General features: G+C 39.3%; 1 protein-coding gene across 4 annotated transcripts in view; it reads left to right on the top strand.

Annotated features, from left to right (window-relative positions):
* Clasp2 (cytoplasmic linker associated protein 2) overlaps nt 1–18,308 on the top strand; it is a 179,612-nt gene that overhangs the window by 51,056 nt on the left and 110,248 nt on the right. The window lies entirely within an intron of this gene.

An 18,308-nucleotide genomic window follows, 5' to 3' on the forward strand; every position in this document is an offset into this window, starting at 1 on the left:
GAGCCAACAGCAGTCTATGATGAAAAGACTACAAATTGTGGTCCCTGTGATCATGCAGGGCCTGTTGTCATCATGGAGCTTTCTAGACAATTTCCCACCCTAATGGGGATGTAAACAACAACCATGTTGGTGGCTACAACTGTTTCTTCTTCCCTCATTGGGAAAAATTGTGTATAATTTGTCTGATACGCTTGTAGGGCCAAGTACAGTTTGGTGTATAATCACGATAGAGTAATTTCCAGTTTCTCTGTTTGAGATGGGTGCCAGGAAGAGAATTATTTACTTTAGAGGCTGGCGATAAAGTAAAGCGTAGAACTTAGACTTTAAAGTTACCTTGGCCGTATCGTAACTTCCAGTCTAGTTTTGTATATTTTCATGGCATGTTCTTTGATAGTGAGCAGAGAAGCTCTTTTCTTAGGTTGATTTAAAAACATGTGTGACTGTCAGCCCTAAGGCCTTCTCAGAGCTCAATAGTGTGGTGATGGCTGTGCAGCCTGGAGAGAGGGTGCTTAGCTCCCCTGCAGCTGCGCACTGGCTAGATTTGTCTCCACCAGAAGCAAGCTTTGTTCCGTGTGGCCCTGCTGTCCGCGCACAGAGCTGCCTTTGATGGGCTGTCTTTGACGTGATTTGTTTACGGCAGCCAGAATGCTTCCTGCATAATGAGAGCAGTTAATCATGGAAACTGGGCTATTCCTGTTTGTGCACTTCTAGCAGTCTTCTGTTGTAAATATTAAAAGGTAATGACAACAAAAGGATGAAAACCTTTTTTAAAAGGCGCAAACCAGCTAATCCATCAGATCATGTGATCGCTACTGATTACATGGATATCTTTAGGGAAGCAGAAAATGATTGCTGAACACATGCCTTGTGTTTTGATGATTGCATTAAAAGTCCCCCAGTGGGATGACATTTATTGGCTCCCAGAGCTTTTCTTAGATTAAATTTCAGACATCCGGTACAAGGAGAAATATCACAACGTGTATCTAACAGCATATGTGCAGTTAAAGAATAATCTTGAACAAGCCCTGCTAGGCTCTGTTTAAAAAACGAGGGTTTTCAGCAAGACCCCAGACTTTTATTTTGAAGTGGAGTAGCAGCTGTTGGCTATTGCGGTGCAGAGCTGCAGCGCGGCCTGGGTCACACAGTGCTCCGGGTGCCTGTAGGCTGCAGGCCGAGCCCAGTGGCGCAGGCACTGAGCTACACTTATTTTGCTGTGATATTTGACCTCTTGGTTTGAGAGAGCTCCCTGGACCATCTGAATGGCTATGGGAGATGGTGAGTATGATTTATTTTTCTTGTTGTGCTGTGTTATACACTTCATTTTAAGGTGATGATCGTTTGCTATGTAAGAAATACATTTCTCCCTAAAGAATGAAGGACGTGTACGTGTTTGTGTGTAGTCGTGTATTTTGCATGTGTATGGAGATTTGGGGGGTGGCTTTTTTCACTTGATGTGTCAGTGTGGGGTCTGGCAAGCATAAGGTGAAATTTACCTTGCAATCCAAGCACGGCTTCTTCAGTCTTTGAGATTGGGTATGAAGGGATAGTGGACGGGAGCTCTGGAGGGAGAATATGGCCTTTGGAGCAGTGCAGATTTAAGCAGTGAGGTTTGATTAGCCAGCTTGACAGCTTTCCTGTTATTTGACAGGGTTTCAGTTCTGTGATAGTAAAATTCTTAGAGAAGCAAAATGGCTTGCTGTGGACACTACACTAACTAGTATGCTTGTGATTTGTCAGGGTCTCGAGTAAACACCCTTTCAGACATGTATATAGGACATAATTGGATCTCAAATTGCCTTTGTTGGTGTTTTGGTAAGGACAGTTTTTAAAACACCTATTTCTGTAGGGTTTTATACTTTTCAAAGGCACTTTCATATGCTTTATATACATTATCTCTTCGGGCACAAATGACTGATGAAGTACATGGATACTTGGGGTTTCCATTTCTATAGATTAGGAAACTGAGACCTGCTGAAAGGTGTGTTCCAGGTCCAGGCACAGAAAGCAAACTAGGCTGAATCAGAGCCATAGATGTGTGCCTGCTATTGTCCTTCGTAACACTGTGTGGACCTTTTCCTCTGTTATTGACTCTTTTATTAAGATGCTTAGAGGCATGTTTCATAGTCACATCAATATCAGAAATATGTACAGAAGGAGTGTAAAAGTCTACAGTGTTTTGCCTTTTTCTTTTTTCTGTATGTGTGTGTGTGTGTGTGTGTGTGTGTGTGTGTGTGTGTGTTCTTAAGGATTTCTTGCTTGGATTTTTAGGTTTTAAGTCTTAATAATGTAGTCTTCTATGATTAGGTTATGACCTCTGCCCTCCAAGAGTTGGTTCTCTTGGCATTTATGTATATTTAAATAGAAATACAATAGTACATTTTGTAGTATACATTGTTACGAGTGATTTTGAGAATTTATGTAACTTTTATATGATCTTATATAAGTAAATTAGATATATTTTAAGCATTAAGTTGATTTTTCACATACTTAAGATCATTCATAAGTTTCTCAGGAAGATAAAGCAACAAAAATGTTTAATTTTTAGTCAACTAAATGTTGCATTTACTTTGGACCACATCTAGATTTTATTTTAGTTTTTTTTTTTTAAAACCTAAGTTCCTTGGCCAACCATATATAGTTACTTGGTTTTATTTCCCAGATAATACATGCATCCAGAAAGTTTAGGAATGTATTGATTTTTTTTTTCTTTTAATTTTCAGTGGAAGTAATGACCTCTTATAAAGCGTAAAGGGTAGGTTGGATTAAAATACACCTTGAAAAAAACCTTACAGGTGTGACTACTGAAGCCATTTGTATAGGCTGTCAGAATGAATAGTTAGTGTTGGTATGGCTGTTCTGAGTGTTAGTTTGTCACATACAGTGGTGTGTGCGAACAGCACAGGCAATCTCATAGTGTGTATAGCAAGGGTGTTGCTCTTTTCCTAGCTATTTGCTCATTTAAAATTTTTAGCTATGAGCTTAGTGTATAAATATCATCTTTTAAAAATTGAAATGATCATAATGTAAAAATTCCTTAAACCTGTTTATACTTTATGCAGTGACTTTTAACATATAAGCCTTCAAACAAATTTTATGTTGATTGTTGTTTATTTGCTTTAGGGGTGGGAACTACTGGGAGTGGAAGCCAGGACTTCACTTACTCACTCTAGGCAGTTGTTTTACTACTGAAAACAGTCATTCTCTGTACATCTTCAACACCTACTATGTCTACTCAATAACACACGAAGCGTTTTTAATGCCATGCTGTCATGTGTCACTCTTACTTCTTTAAACTGTTGCATAGTCTTCCGTTGTGTCGATGTAGAACCACTGCTCCATCTTCTGTGAAAGTTTATATTCTTTGCCATATACAATTGTTTCCTAAGTTTGTCTGGGAAAGGCACTTTTGTATAGTCTGTTTATGTGACTACAGACACGCACTTTTTCTTTTCTTTTCGAAATACTCTGTTAGTAGCATTTTAGGACCAAAAATTTTCCTTTAAATTGTGCCAGCTGTAACAACACTCCCAAATTACTTTATTATGTATGTTTCCGACAGTAATACCTACTAACCAACATTATTTTCATTTCAATTCTTGCTATTGTGTAAAAATTTTCCCAAATATATCAGTGAAAAGCATCTCAGACATTATCCAAATATACCTGCTTTCTGATAACACTTGTCTTCTTCATATGACTGTGTGTGTGTTTCTGTGAGTTACCTTTTGGCTTGCTTTGTTTGTGCAGGTTTACTTACCTGTACAGGTGTATGTGAAGGCCAGGGGTTGACACTGATGTCTTCCCCCGTTGCTCTTGTGTATTTTCTAAGACAGAATTTCTCCATGAGCCTGGACCTCACTGTGTCAGCTAGGCTACGCTCCTGGCCAGCGAGCCTCTGGGGTCTATCTGCTGCAGCCATCCAGTCATAGGGATGAGGTTTTAGATGTGGGTCACTCTGCACTGTGCTCAGCTGTTCTGTGGGTGCTGAGTGCTTGGTGTTTGTGCAGTAAGCTCTTTATCCGCTGAGCCATCTCCTCAGTCCCACCTTGTGGCATCTTTGGCTAAATCATCTGTCTTTTTATTTGTTTATGGTTGATCTTTCGGTATTCCAGTTATGTCATTGGTGGTTTTATTTCAAGGTCAGTTTAGATTTATGAGATCCTAGGGTGACTTACTGCTTGGTGACAAGCCCTTGAGGGGCGTGGGATGGCATATTGCTTACTGAGTCCTTGAGGGTAGCTTTTGGATGCTTTTAACTTGAGTGGTCTCATTCTTATTCCAAGGCATAAACCCACACATTTGAGTAATTGTGTAATACTATGCTCTCGGCAGTCAAATCAGAGAGGGTTAATTAAAACTTGTAGGATTATTATGTGGTGCTGAGGCCTGCAATTGGCCTCAGAAGCATGAGAAAGGAATTTGGCCTTTTGTGTTCCTGCAGAGTGGCTGGAAAGAAATAAGGTTTTGTTATAAATGGAGTTTTTCTAAACTTTTAACATTTCAGTGCAGTGTACTCAAAAATTAATATTTTAAGAATATGCACAACTGGGCCAGGCATGGTGGCAAACTTTAATCCCAGCATTTAGGAGGAAGATGCAGGGACAGCTTTGTGAGTGCAAGGCCAGCCTGTTCTATATAGTAAATTCTAAGCGACCTATAGCTACATAGTGAAATCTTGTCTTTTAAAAATGTGTGTGTGTCTGTGTGTGTTTGTGTGGCTTAGGGATCACCCTTCTGTGAGATCCTTTGGCTTCTAGGATAATTTCTAACTCGTCTAAAATTTAGTTAGAATAGAACACTAGCAAGAAACTAATGCTGAAAAGATCCTTTTTCCTTGTTCTTGAACATTCTTTATGACACTAGGATTGTATGATGTAAATCACAGAAGAGAACTGGCCTTTTCATTTGTTAATGTAAGGCCAATATTTTCTACTAAAATCAGTGATAGGATAGATAAAAACAAACAAACAAACAAACAAACAAAAAACCAATAAGAGCCAGGTGGTGGTGCACATCTTCAGTCTAGCACTCGGGAGGCAGAGGCAAGCAGATCTCTGTGAGTTTGAGGCCAGCCTGGTCTACAGAGTTAGTGCAGGATAGCCAAGACCACACAGAGAAACCTTGTCTTGAAAAGAGAGAGAGAGAATATGAATATGAATATGGAGAGAAAGTTACTTACATGGAACAAAAGAGTGGATATTATCGAGATTCAGGAAAGCCAGTGGTACACATAACAGTCTAAGAAGAGATGATGTTTCAAGGAGTATTCAAAAGCGAGAAGAGGCTGATAGCCACTTGAAGCACCCTGATACCTCACTCTGCTGGTTGAAATTTCCATTTTGTCCAAGCCCTTAAAAACAAAATTTGGTGTTAGCATCAATGGGTGCCAGTAGCAACATTTTCAAACCTGGTATCTGTAATGAACTTGACTCTTTAAAGGTTTACATCTTTTCTTTGCACTTATAGAATGATACAGTTTGATGTTCTTAAAAACTGCTGGCTTGAAATTTTAAATGACAAATTTCTGTACTAACCTTGTTTATTATTTACCTTGGTATATTTCATAGCATGTTACTTAATTTTATCAATGCCATATATGTTTCGAATTATGACCATCTCTTGCTTGAATTATTGAAGGTCTTGAATCTTTAAAGAAAACCTTTCTCCCATTATTCAAAGAAAAAAAAAAAGCCAGCAAAGTCTTTAAATATATTTTAAATTGTTCAGTTATATCTTAGAATGATTAGAAATCCCACTTCTAATAATTTTACTGAAAAATTATTTTTGCTTGTTTGCTTGAGACAGGGTTTTACTTTGTATCCCTGGCTGTCCTAGAGCTTGCTCTGTAGACCAGGTTGGCCTTGAACTCAAGAGAACCACCTGCCTCTGCCTCCTGAGTGCTGGGATTAAAGGTGTGCGCCACCACTGCCCAGCCTGAAGTTTTAAGTTAAAGACAAATTAAGGTTTTTGTTTTGTTTTTGCTAGCTCTGGAAGGCATTCTGTTGTTGTTATTGTTGTTATTATTAATTATTGTTACTATATTTGCATATATGTGTATATTTTGTGCTTGTGTGTGAGCACATGAGTGCACACCATTTTGTGACTTGTTGCTCTCTACCTTACTTTTCTCTCACTGAATATAAAACCCACTATTTTGGCTAGGCTGACCTGAGAGCTCCAGAGATTCTCCTCCCTGCCCAGGGTAACAGAAGCTGCCCCATATACAGCTATGCATAGGGGTCCTGAGATTTGAATTTAGGTCCTCGTCCCTATACAGAAAATACTTTCCACTGAGTGCTTCTCCCCAACTCCCTCTTCTGTTATTTTTTAATATGTTTCTCCCCTTTGTTTGCTTCCTTTTCTCCTCCCAGTATAGTTGTTTTTAGTTGTAAGTTGGCTTTATTAGGTTGTTCCATTGTGTCTTTAATGTGTTTCCTTTCAACTTTCTTTTTTACTGTGCATCCTGAGAAACTTCTTCATTTTGTCATCCAAAACTTTAACCTTGGCAAATAAAAAGTTTTAATGGTTCCAAGAATTTTTATTTTGTTTTTCTGGTAGTTCCTTTCCTATAAAGTGTGTGTGTGTGTGTGTGTGTGTGTGTGTGTGTGTGTGTGTGTGTGTGTACATATGCACTCATACAAGCATGTGTGTAAATCACATGTAGGTATGGAGCTTCTGAGTTGCGGGGTTTAGTGATGAAAGCTTTCCGTAGATTATCTGCTGCTCTTGGTATTTACTTCCAGTCTAGGCACTGTCACTTCTCTGTCATTCTACATGTTAGATAATTTTTATGCTGCAGCAGTTAGATTCTTGTGATTCAGATTTGTACGTGAACACAAAGAAATAATCCCAGCATACTGAGGTAAGGGCAGGAGGATTGCCACAAATTCAAGTCCAGCATAGCAAGACCCTATTGGGGGTGGGGAAAAGTGCAGTTTGCAGCTCTGACATAGTATTCTGCCCCAGTAGCTGTCTATCCCTGTTACCAGCATCTTGTAAGAATGTGCTGATGTTCTTTAGGAGCTTATCTCACATACTCTGCCCTTAGCTTATGTGTTTGCTCTTACAGTGTGGCTTATATATAGTATTGGGTTCTGTTCTATGGATTTTGAAAATAAAGTGATTTAAGTTAGTTTTAATAATTTCAGTGTTCAGATCTCAGTTGCTTTATAAATGTCTTTTTTTCAGTTTGTTTACACTAGGATTTAAGTTAGGTTTCTCACTGTTGTTGCTTGGTACATCTTTCATCAGCAATAGAGTCGATCTTTTTGGCATTTATCTGGCATCTGTCAGGTAAGCATTTTTCATACTGTAGCTTAGTGTTGTGTTATGGGAGTGCTTTTGTTGATTATTTTTGTTTTATCTTTTGTTTATGTGTTCAGCTTTTTGAAGTCTCATGTAGTTGAGGATGACCTTGAAGTCCTGAGACTCCTCCCTTCCCCTCCTTAGTGCTGCCATTGCAGCATGTACCATTATAACTGTGTCTGTATCTACTGTATTTCCTGAAAATTGAAAATGCTGTGAGTGGCTTGATCAAAACCAAGTATGATTTGAGTGTTTTGTTTTGTTGATATAGATTATTCAAAAGTTCTGTTTGCGTGCTTGGTGGTTTGAATGAAAATGGTCTTCATGCATACATTTGCTCCCTAGTTGGTAGAACTGTTGTGGATAGGATTAGAAGGTGTGGCATCAGATCCAGGTTTGGGTTTCTGTCAGAGGACATATAATATCTGATTGTCTTTGTGTTATTAATATTAAATAATGTGTCCAGTTATCAACCAAATCCATCCTTTATATGGCTTCCTTTGTGTTTATTGTTTCAGTTTTCTTCGATCTAGATTCTTTGTAGGGTATCATACTGTTCTATCTTTTAGTTTGGAGAGAGGTTAAGAATCTAAGTGAAGAGAGTAGTAAAGATGCCGTTACAGTGCTGAAGACAGAGGTGGAGCATGCCTGGCCTTAGATTAGGAGTAGCAGCAGAAGTAACAAGGACTAGCTGGGCTTCCAGTACTGGTTGATGGGAGTTACATAAGGCAGGAGCTGTTGGTCGATGGTGAATGCGGACATGGAAGAATGCATAGGGTGTTCCCACCTTCTGAACTTGAGTAGCAGAGATAGTGGTATCATTTATCACACTGCTATGGGAAGACTTGAACATAGTGTTGGTGTAGTCATCTATGTTAAACTGGACATGCCTTTGACTCCATAGGGGATGATTTCCTCAGGGGACAGGCCAAAACTAGTTGTATATATAGATTTGGAACTCAGAGATAATTTAGGCCAGAAATGAGCACTGGATATTTGGCAGCATTTTGAGGATACTTAACATAGCGAGTGGATGAAACCCTTTAGAAAGATGTTGAGTCTTTAGATTACAGTGGCTGGGTTAAACAGGAATTGCCACCAAAAAGGATTGAATAGGGGGAACTTGTGGGACTAGATAGAGGAGATAAAATAGAGCATTCTGTGAATTTCCTTCGACATAAGTGGTGTAGCAGTTCTAGGGCTTCTTGTTTACTTTTGCCTTTAGGTAAGTACTATGCTCATTGGTCCTTACTGGCTATGCGAGAGTATAAAAGCCCAGAAACCCACAATCCGGTTCCTTGTTGTTTTAATTAGAATAAGGAAGGATATAGTGTCAAGTGAAAAAGGAACTTGTTTAATTTAAGAAACTAGTTAGTATGAAGTAGAGTGTATTTCTTATATATAAATCTCTGATATTAAAGGTTCTTACTAAACTAGTTGTTTTACTGAAGAAAACCTGAACAAAAATTATACTGTGAGACCTGTGTATGGTTTTGGCTTGTTCTTTTTGCTTTGTGAGATGGAACTGTGTGTGTGTGTGGGTGGGGGGGTGGCCATTAGACACAGTTACTTTGGAGTACATGTGTCCTAACCATAAAGCAGGAAGTTTAAAAACCACTTGAAATCGTGGTCTGTCTTCAGTTAAAAAGGAAAAGGAATAATCCCAGCACTCGGGAGGCAGAGGCAGGCACATCGCTGTAAGTTCGAGGCCAGCCTGGTCTACAAAGTTAGTCCAAAACAGCCAAGGCTACACAGAGAAACCTTGTCTCGAAAAACCAAAAAAAAAAAAAAAAAAAAAAAAAAGAAAAGGAAATAAAAGAAAAGTAAAAAATGGTATGTGTGTGTATGGGTTTGGTTAGAGTTACATAAAATTGCAAATTCTTACTGGAAATCCTGGGGAAACTGGTGTCATGGCATGCACCTATAATTCCAGGATGTGGGAGACGGAGGCAGGAAGACTATGTATTTGAGGCCAGTCTGGGATATATGGCAAGACCAATTTCAAAAGAAAAAAGGTGAAGAAATCTTGAGGGGACCAGTTGCTTACATTTCATATACCATGTAGCAGCTCCTTTCAGGCCTTGGGCAGTAGTGCTCTGTAATCATGCATGTTGTTCATTTTTGTTAATGTGTACATGTTTATACTGAGTGGAATAAAAAGAATAAATACACTCATGTTTGTTTCATTATGTTTTGCCATAAACTAAGTTTATGTTAGTTCAGAGTTTGCCACCAAAGAGTTTAACAGACAAGCATGGTCACCCTGGCCAGCAGCTGAGATGTCTGGAAGGCGTAGGTCAAGGACTCACAGTTCTGATAATTCTGATAGTCCCTAAAGCCATAAGAATGGAATTTCAGGAGATAAGATACTGTATCCAACAATTCAGTGTGGTGGAAGCAAAGACAGTGTTCCAGAAAGCTCTTCCAAACAAGGGCAGGTTTCTCTGGATGATGAAACCACATTGGTATGGCATTATCCCAGATGTTTACCTTTGAAATCTCTGACTCTGGAAAAACTGAGGGAACTGCAGCAAGTAGCACAGGGGATGGATATGGAGATTATCTATAGCTATATTTATATCTATATCTATATATCGTGTGTGTGTGTGTGTGTTTTGCGTGCATGTATGTAGAGGCCAGAAGAGGCTGTCAAAATCAACTAGAGCTGTGTTAATAGATGGTTGTGAGCTGCCATGTGCCTGCTGAGAATGGAATCCTGGTCCCCTGAAAGTACAGCTCTTAAATGCTGAGTCATCCCTGCAACCTCACCACAGGATATATTTTGCCATAAGAAAAGAAAAGTAGCCAACAGCACACTGACCAGTAGTTTAATGCTTAGAGAACAACTTTCCTTTACCTGATATTTAATAACAATTAGGAAATATTATATATCTGTATGCCAAAAGCATTCATTAGTAAAACTGAGCATTTAAAACATCCAACAATGATGAAATTTGACTTCAACCGCTGGTTTGTGTTAAACAGAGGTTGTTAAACTTTGAGCCAAATTTTGTGGTGTTTTTTCCTTCTAAGGTTGTTTATAATTGTGACGTATTCACCATTCCCATTGCTGTCAGTTTTATATAGCTATCAGAGACTAAATGTACCTTTTAAAAAACAATGTATTTATTTATTATGTATACAATGTCTTGCCTGCATATGTGCCTGCCTTCCTGTCTGCCTGCCAGGAGAGGGCACCAAATCTCCTTATAGATGGTTATGAGCCACCATATGGTTGCTGGGAATTGAACTCAGGACCTTTGGAAGAATAGCCAGTGCTCTTAACCTCTGAGCCCACCTAAACACACCTTTGAAGGTAGATTCCAATTCATGCAAAATATATATGTTTGGCTTTTTACTAATTCAAAGCAAAAATTTAAAACCGATTTTTATGTGCCATATGTACCATATGCTATCTAGTCTGACTGATAATGATCTCACCAGTAATGCCAGAACTGGTTTTTGATAAAAACTTAAGAAACTCATCTACACCACTCAAGAAGCAGAGTTAGGGAGATGTCTGAGTTTGAGGCCAGCCTGGTCCACAGAGTGGGTTCTACCCAGAGAAACCCTGTCTCAGGAGATGGAGAGAGAGGGAGAGGGAGGGATGGGGAGGAGAGAGAGAGAGAGAGAGAGAGAGAGAGAGAGAGAGAGAGAGAGAGAGAAGAAGAAGAAGAAGAAGAAGAGGAGGAGGAGGAAGAGGAGAAGGAGGAGGAAGAGGAGGAGGGAAGAGAAGAGAGACTCACTCTTGAGGCAGAGGCAGGTAGATACCTGTAAGTTTGAGACCAGTTTTGTTTGAGTAGTAAGTTCCAAGCCAGCAAAATCTATGTAGTGAGACGCTTTCTCCAAAAGCCGAAAAGAAAACAAACTTTCACATCTATTCTGTAGTCAACTAAGCTTTAATTATATTAATTTTAAGAAATGAAAAATCACATGATGTTGGAGGATATTTGATCCCATTGTGAACTCTGAGATTGTGAACTGTAAAACCTGTTTCTTGTTTGGTGTGGCTCAGCCCTAGGAACACCTTTAATCCAAGAACTTTCTGTATATAGGTTTAAATAAAGTTAATCCCAGGTCAAGAGACAGAGCAAGAAATCAGCTGCCAGGTATTAAACAGAAAGGAGGGACTTTGAGTTGAAGGGTATTTAAGACAGTGTGGACAAGAAGAAAGGGCTGTTTGGTTTTTCCCCTGGGACATGAGCTGAGTAGGAAGGTCAGCTGGGTGCTTTCTCTGCCTCCCTGAGCTAACAGGTTTTCACCCCAGCATCTGGCTTTGAGTTTTCATGAGTAAAAATCAAACGATTGGGATTTTCTTATTTAAAACAACAACATGCCTGTCTCTTTCACCCCTGTGCCACACATAGTTAAAAACCTGTGGGTGTTTGTTATACCCATATCACATGGACTTGAAAGAGTCTATGGGGCTGGCGTGGTGGTGCACCCATGTAGCCCCAGCACTCGGGAGGCAGAGGCAGGAGGATCGCTGTGAGTTCGAGGCCAGCCTGGTCTACAAAGCAAGTCCAGGACAGCCAAGGCTACACAGAGAAACCATGTCTTGAAAAAACCTAAATAAATAAATAAATAAATCTATGAAGGAAATATAGATATTTATTTGGAGGTTAAATCTGAAGACTGGCCGAATCTGCTTGTGCTAGACAGGAAATTTAAGTTTTCCTAAAAGACCTAAAATAAATGGAGTTCTGCTAAAGAAAATGAAAAGCCCGAACAAAGCTTCCTTTTCAGAGCTGTCTTAGCTGTGAGCCCACAGAGCACGGCTCCCCAGCCCCCACACATGCCTTTAGGTGGCAAAGGCAGCTTGAGCTCCTTCAGTACATGGTCTGACTTTCCTCCCCTCCTGTCTTCCTTCTTCCCTGTCCTATATTTTGCTTTTTTCCAGTCCCGGCCCCCCCCCCCCCCCCAATTCCCTCTTGTAGGTTTTCTTTTCCTTGTCTTCTTTATCCTCTTTTGTTTGCATCTCTTTCTTCTTCTTCCTGGACCCAAACAGAAGAACAACCCAGTTTATGTTTTGCTAAATCTTGCCTAGGCCAAAAAGCCTAATACCTATTAAACTAAACAATTCTTTTTTTTTTTTTTTTTTTTTTTTGCATTTTGGTTCAACTAGTGTGTACATATCAGATCAATTTGGGTTTGTTTACTTTTTATGACACCTTCAAGGAATCTAAGATTTTTTTAGCTTTTAAAATTATTTTATTATACAGTTATATATATATATACACGCATACACATGTAGTATATTGTAGTATACTATAATGCTATACTAACACAGTAACCACAGCAGAGGCGTGCATGCAGTACAGATTTTGATATTCCCACCTCCTAGATTTGAGAAATGTTTATGCTTTGCCACAGTTTATGTAAGCTTTTTTTGAGGAATAAAACTTCATTGCTCTTTCTAATCTCTTCATCTTTCTTTCTCTCTCTTATTTAATACAGCACAAGCTATTGTTTCTTATTTATTAATGCATCTAAATGCAATAAATTGTATAAAGAGTTCTTTTAACTAGAGAATTGACATTTTAAAAAATGAATTAATTCAAAACTTGTCAAACCAGATCCCAGACTGCAGAACACACCTCTTCCAATTCCCTTTACCTCTCTGTTACTTTCTCCATGACCTATCCTTCCCTCAGTCTCCCCACCCGTCTGTTTCCCACACCTCTTCCTCTCCCATTTTTGTTGATGTCCCATTTTCATCTCCTTAGCTTTTTAGTCTTCTTCTTAGAGACAGCACTACGCTGTTTAATGGTTGCTTCCTAGGCTCGGTTTTTCAATGTTGGCTTTCTGCATCCAACCTCTTCGTGAAACATTGGTTTAGAAATGAAGGTGTTAGCATAATCGTGGTTTGCAGTTTGCTTTTTGTGGTCACACATTCTTTCTTATTCTGTAAATACTAGAAGACCTACTTTGTATATTCTAGACAATGTCTTCTGTCTTATTCACTAATTGTCCCTTGAGCTCTGTCTAGTCTCCTGTTAGCCCTATCTGCTGAATTTAAATTTTAGCTACTTTATTTTTATCTGTAGACGGTCTAATTATTTGGCAGATAATCATTTTTTTAATAGTTTTGTGTTCCTCACAGTTCTTTCCAGGTTTTCATTGTAGGCAAACCTAAGTATTTCTGTCTCCTAAAGAAATGCAGCATTTTAGCACACCTGTTCCTAGCGTTTGTTTATACATGTTCTTGCTGTGGTGTCTAGTTTCCTCTTCTGTTCCCATGTCTTTTCCATCCCCCTTCCTCCATCTCTGTTTATTTCTCCTGTTTTGTATCAGTCACTTTTTCCATCATGCAAATGGATAGCTGCTTCACCTTGCTCAGTTGTTAGCTCCGTCCTCTAATGCCTTTCCTCTATCCCTAGAAATTTTGCATTTGTTTTTACAGCCTGGGGAAGTAGGGTCTGAGTATCTGGTTCATTTACTGTACTGAAGCATTTGATTTGATTCCCTTTCCTGTCTCTATCTTTCCCTTTCCCCCTCCCTCCCACTCACACCCCCTTTTATTCATTTACTTATCTTTTTGCTTATATGTAATGATGATGATACTGCTGGTGGCAGAGTTGTGTGTGTGTACATACATGCTAGTGAGCCCATGTGGTGGTGCGGTCAGAACACAGCCTTGAGGTTCAGTCCTCACCTTCCACATTGTTTGAAACAGGGTCTCTTGGTGTTTGCCTGCTGAATATGCCAGGCTAGCTTGCCCACAAAACCAGCACTATATGCTACCTCACCCAGTTTTATGTGGGGACTAGGGATTAGGGTTCAGGTCCTACACTTGTATAGCACACACTTCACTCAACCGAGCCATTTCCCAGTCCCTGGGTAGTTTATTCTCTTTCGAAAACAAGTTTGGGGGAAAAAATAGACAATAGGAAAGAAAATAAGGGTTGACTCATGGTTCCCTTTAACCTTAAGCACTTGTTTGGGGCGCTAACATCTGCCTGCATGTCATGTGGGTTTTGATCTGTTCCTTCTACCCACAGTAGAGTAGAAGCATTGAAGTGCTGCTTCCAGTTTTGTGTTTCTTGTCAAACACTGGTTGCTTTTAATAATTAAAAAATCAGGACTCTTATCCAGTGAGTGTAATTGTTTGCCTCTGGAATATTTCCTCAAATAACTTAGTAATGATTTTAGTAGAGATTAAAGCTTCCCTTCTCTGAACTACACTATCTTGGACATTGCTGCACATGTTGAAGTTACAGCAGTGGGCAAAATAGCAGTGGTCCCACCCTCGCAGATCACATGTTCCAGTGGGAGGAGGCAGGTAAACAGCAATGCTAAGTGCTACAAGAAGTGGGGAAAACAGAAGCATGGGGGAATTAAGAGTGTCAGGGTGTGGGGAGCTTGCACTGAAGGAGCCTACGACAGCCATAACCTCTAGATGAATTATAAATTTTGTTTAAATTCTTTTATGGTAAGAGAATATGAAACCTTGGTAGTGGGTACAAGTTGATTTTTCTCTTCTCTAGCTTTTGAAGACCTTTCCTTTTATGAAGTGTTCCTTTTTTGTTTGTTTCTGGTATTGGGAATCAAACATCGTAGGACCTTGAACATGCTACACAGCTGTTCTCCTATAGTCAGAGTTTTTAATTCCTCCCTGTTGAGTTGCCCCATCATCATCTTTATCTTTAGGATTGCTTCTTTGAGCTGCTTGCTTTGACATCAATGTTATTCTTTTTTTTTTTTTTAAACTCTTACTTTCAAACTTCACATCTAACATATGAGTTCATTCTGTCAGTCTTTTACTTATACAATTTAGTTCACTTAAATTTAAGGCAAATATTGGCATATTTAGATTTTAATATTTTTATAGATAACACTATAATAGGGTAATTTCATGTTATTTTTATAATATTTTACTTTAATTACGTGTGTGTGTGTGTGTGTGTGTGTGTGTGTGTGTGTGTGTGTGTGTGTATACACGCACATGAGTGGAGGCCAAAGCAGTGGTTTAGATTCTCTGGAGCTAGACTTAGGGGTAGTTGCGAGCTGATGTTGGTGGTGGAAAATGAACTTAGGTCCTGTATAAAAGCAGTAAGCACTCTTAACTGTGGGACCATCTCTCCAGCCCTTTAATAGAGTTTTTCTTTTGTTTTTAAGATTTATTTTTGTTTTATGTGTATGGATATTTGCCTGCATATGTGTCTGTGCATCATGTGCATGCAGTTCCTGCCAGAAGAGAGCCTCAGATCCCCTGGAACTGGACTTACAGATGGTTGTAAGTCTTCATGTTGGTGCTGGGAACTGAACACTAGTCCTCTTAACTGCTAAGCCATTTTTCTAGTCTCCTTCTCGATAGAGTTTTAAGCAAAAGGGGAAAAAAATCTAAATTACACCCCTCCCCCAAGAAGAAATTATTTCAAAATTTACCTTTTCTAAGTGGCTAAGTGAGACAGATGTCTTCAGTGACTGTTCGTGCCTAACTACTCTTGCACTAATGGTCAATAGAAGGAAAAAGAAAGTTTAACTTTGAAGTTCACTACTTCAAAGAATAACACAGGTTAGATTATTTTAGAATGCTAACATGATGCTTGGTGCTTCAGTACACAAGAAGTTGAATTCACACATACCTAGCACAGAAATATAAATTATTTCCTAAGGTATCTTTAAATTTAATTTTTATATCCTTTCATACTTTAATCTCTCTCTCTCTCTCTCTCTCTCTCTCTCTCTCTCTCTCTCTCTCACACACACACACACACACACACACACACACACACTTTCTCCTCTTTTAATTGACAAATTGTTTCTTATGGGCCAGTTTCAGCTGTCCTCTTGTTTTTAATACATGAAACTGAAGCACAGCCACACCTACTTCTTTACAGGTTGTGTGTTGCTTTGTTGTTGTCATGTCATAATTGAGCAATTGGACAAAAGGACATTTGGGTGTAGATTTCAAAGGCTATTTTTGCTATTTGGCCCTTTTTATTAAAAGAAAAATCTACCAACCTCTGATATACAAGAGCGACTCACCCATGAGTGTTAGGAGACACTCTTAGTAAGCACCCTCACAGTTTCTCATGCAGCACAGGTAGCTTCATACCCAAGAATTTGAATTTAGGAGGTTGGCAAGATGGCTCAGCAGGCAAAGGTGCTACCAAGCCTGATGTCCTGAGTTCAGTCCCCTGGACCAGCATAATAGAAGGAGAAAACAAATTCCTGAAATTATTCCTCTGACCTTTACATGAATACCCTGGCACATGGGTACAAATGCATAAAATAAATAAATGTAATAATAACTTAAAGTGCATCTCTAACAGATGTCAGGTGATGTTATCTTTTGTCTGAATACCACATTTTGAGGAACACTACCAAGGTGTTACATGCCAGATTACTAAATGCATCTTTGATTTCCTGTGGTCTCACATAAATCTGGAACGCTTGGGATCAGGAGTGTTTCAGATTTGGAATCTTTTTTCTGTGTTTGGAATATTTGTATAAGTTTTGGTTATATTTAGATAAACATCCCTGATCCCCCAATTAAAATACAAAATGCCTCGGATTTGAAATTTAGTATTTTTTAAATATGCTTTTTGGTAAACAAATTGAATTTTGGGCCAGTTCCTATTTTAGGTTTTTTAGAGCTACTTGACCTGTGGTTTGTATAGTACTTGCCAATAATGTTGAAATCCACAAACCATTTTAACCGTGTCGTTCTCTGGATAGCACAGCTTTATAATAGCCACAAACTCTCAAGCCGGCCATGATAGTACACGCCTGTAGACCCAGTACTCTGAGAAGCAGAGGCAGGCATATCTCTGTAAATTTAGGGCCAGCCTGGTCTACAAATCGAGTCCAGGACAGTGAGGGTTACACAGAGAAGCCCTGTCTCAAAAACAAAACAAAAACCCAAAAAACAGACCTTCCAACTTTCAACAGTCCACCTGTCTGTGAGCAGGGGAATGAATGGGTGCCAGAAACTGTGATACTTTGGCACAGCAGAAAATAGCCTTTTCCTCTCTCTTGAAGAGAAACTAGAATGCCACAGTAGATTCTCTACTTCTTTACTGACTGGCTTAGTTAGGGGTTTTGAGAGTCTTGTAAGACTCAAGGTGAAGGTGTCTTTATAGCTGGGTGCTGATTATACTGATTCATTCATTTTGTGAAAATTATTATTTGTTTCTTGGGATTTGTATGCTTAGCTTTGCTACAAAGTTCTGAAAAATCCCAGTAGCTTGAGAATGTTAGGAGTTAATTATTTAATGGTAGGGACTTCTCCCTTCAGATCCTGTGTGTACAGGAAGGGAGCACTGTCTCCATGGGAACCCCTCCTCCTCTGCTTCACTGCCCGACTTTCTGTAGATCTTTGTGTGTGTTTGGGGGGGTAGAAGTCATGTTAATAAAACACTTGCTGAAATGAATGTGATTTTAGACCTTTTTTTTTTTCTTCCAGTAAATAAACAACCTTAAAATTTGTTGGGGTCTTATCTTTCCCCCTATCTAATAGTTACACTGTGGAGTGTCTTCATGTCTTCCGGGTGAGTGGGCTTTTGTATGGTGAGAACAGAAGGGACAGGAAGAAGATTTTGACATATTGATCTGAAGCCTGTGTTAAAGCTGCTTCTCTGCCTCACCCATCTTGTTTGTCATGGTTGGTTTGTGCAGGGTCCTAGAGAAACCGCTTCTCAGCAGAGTACATGGCATCTACCTTGTGAGTGGGGGAGGGACGAGTTGGCTGGAGGCTGATGGGCTCGTGTGTGAGGGGGTGCTAGTAGTGTGGTCCTGCACACTCCACAGGGGGCCCCGCACAACTCCTCAGAGTCGCCTTATTAAGAAAAGGGCTGTTGGTTTCCTTTCTGCCATTTGGAAGGCAGCATTGTGAGGTTACATACAGAGTTAATTATGTACAGCAGTGAGCCCTGCTGTGCCCATGCTTTCCTGATGCAGTCGTATCTAGCACAGCGATACTGTTCTATTTGTATGATTTCATGTGTATTAAAAAAGAAAAATTAGTCTAGATTTATAAACCTTTAATATGAAATGCT

The sequence above is a fragment of the Acomys russatus genome, chromosome 32 (genome assembly GCF_903995435.1).
Source record: "Acomys russatus chromosome 32, mAcoRus1.1, whole genome shotgun sequence".
NCBI classification, from domain to species: domain Eukaryota; kingdom Metazoa; phylum Chordata; class Mammalia; order Rodentia; family Muridae; genus Acomys; species Acomys russatus.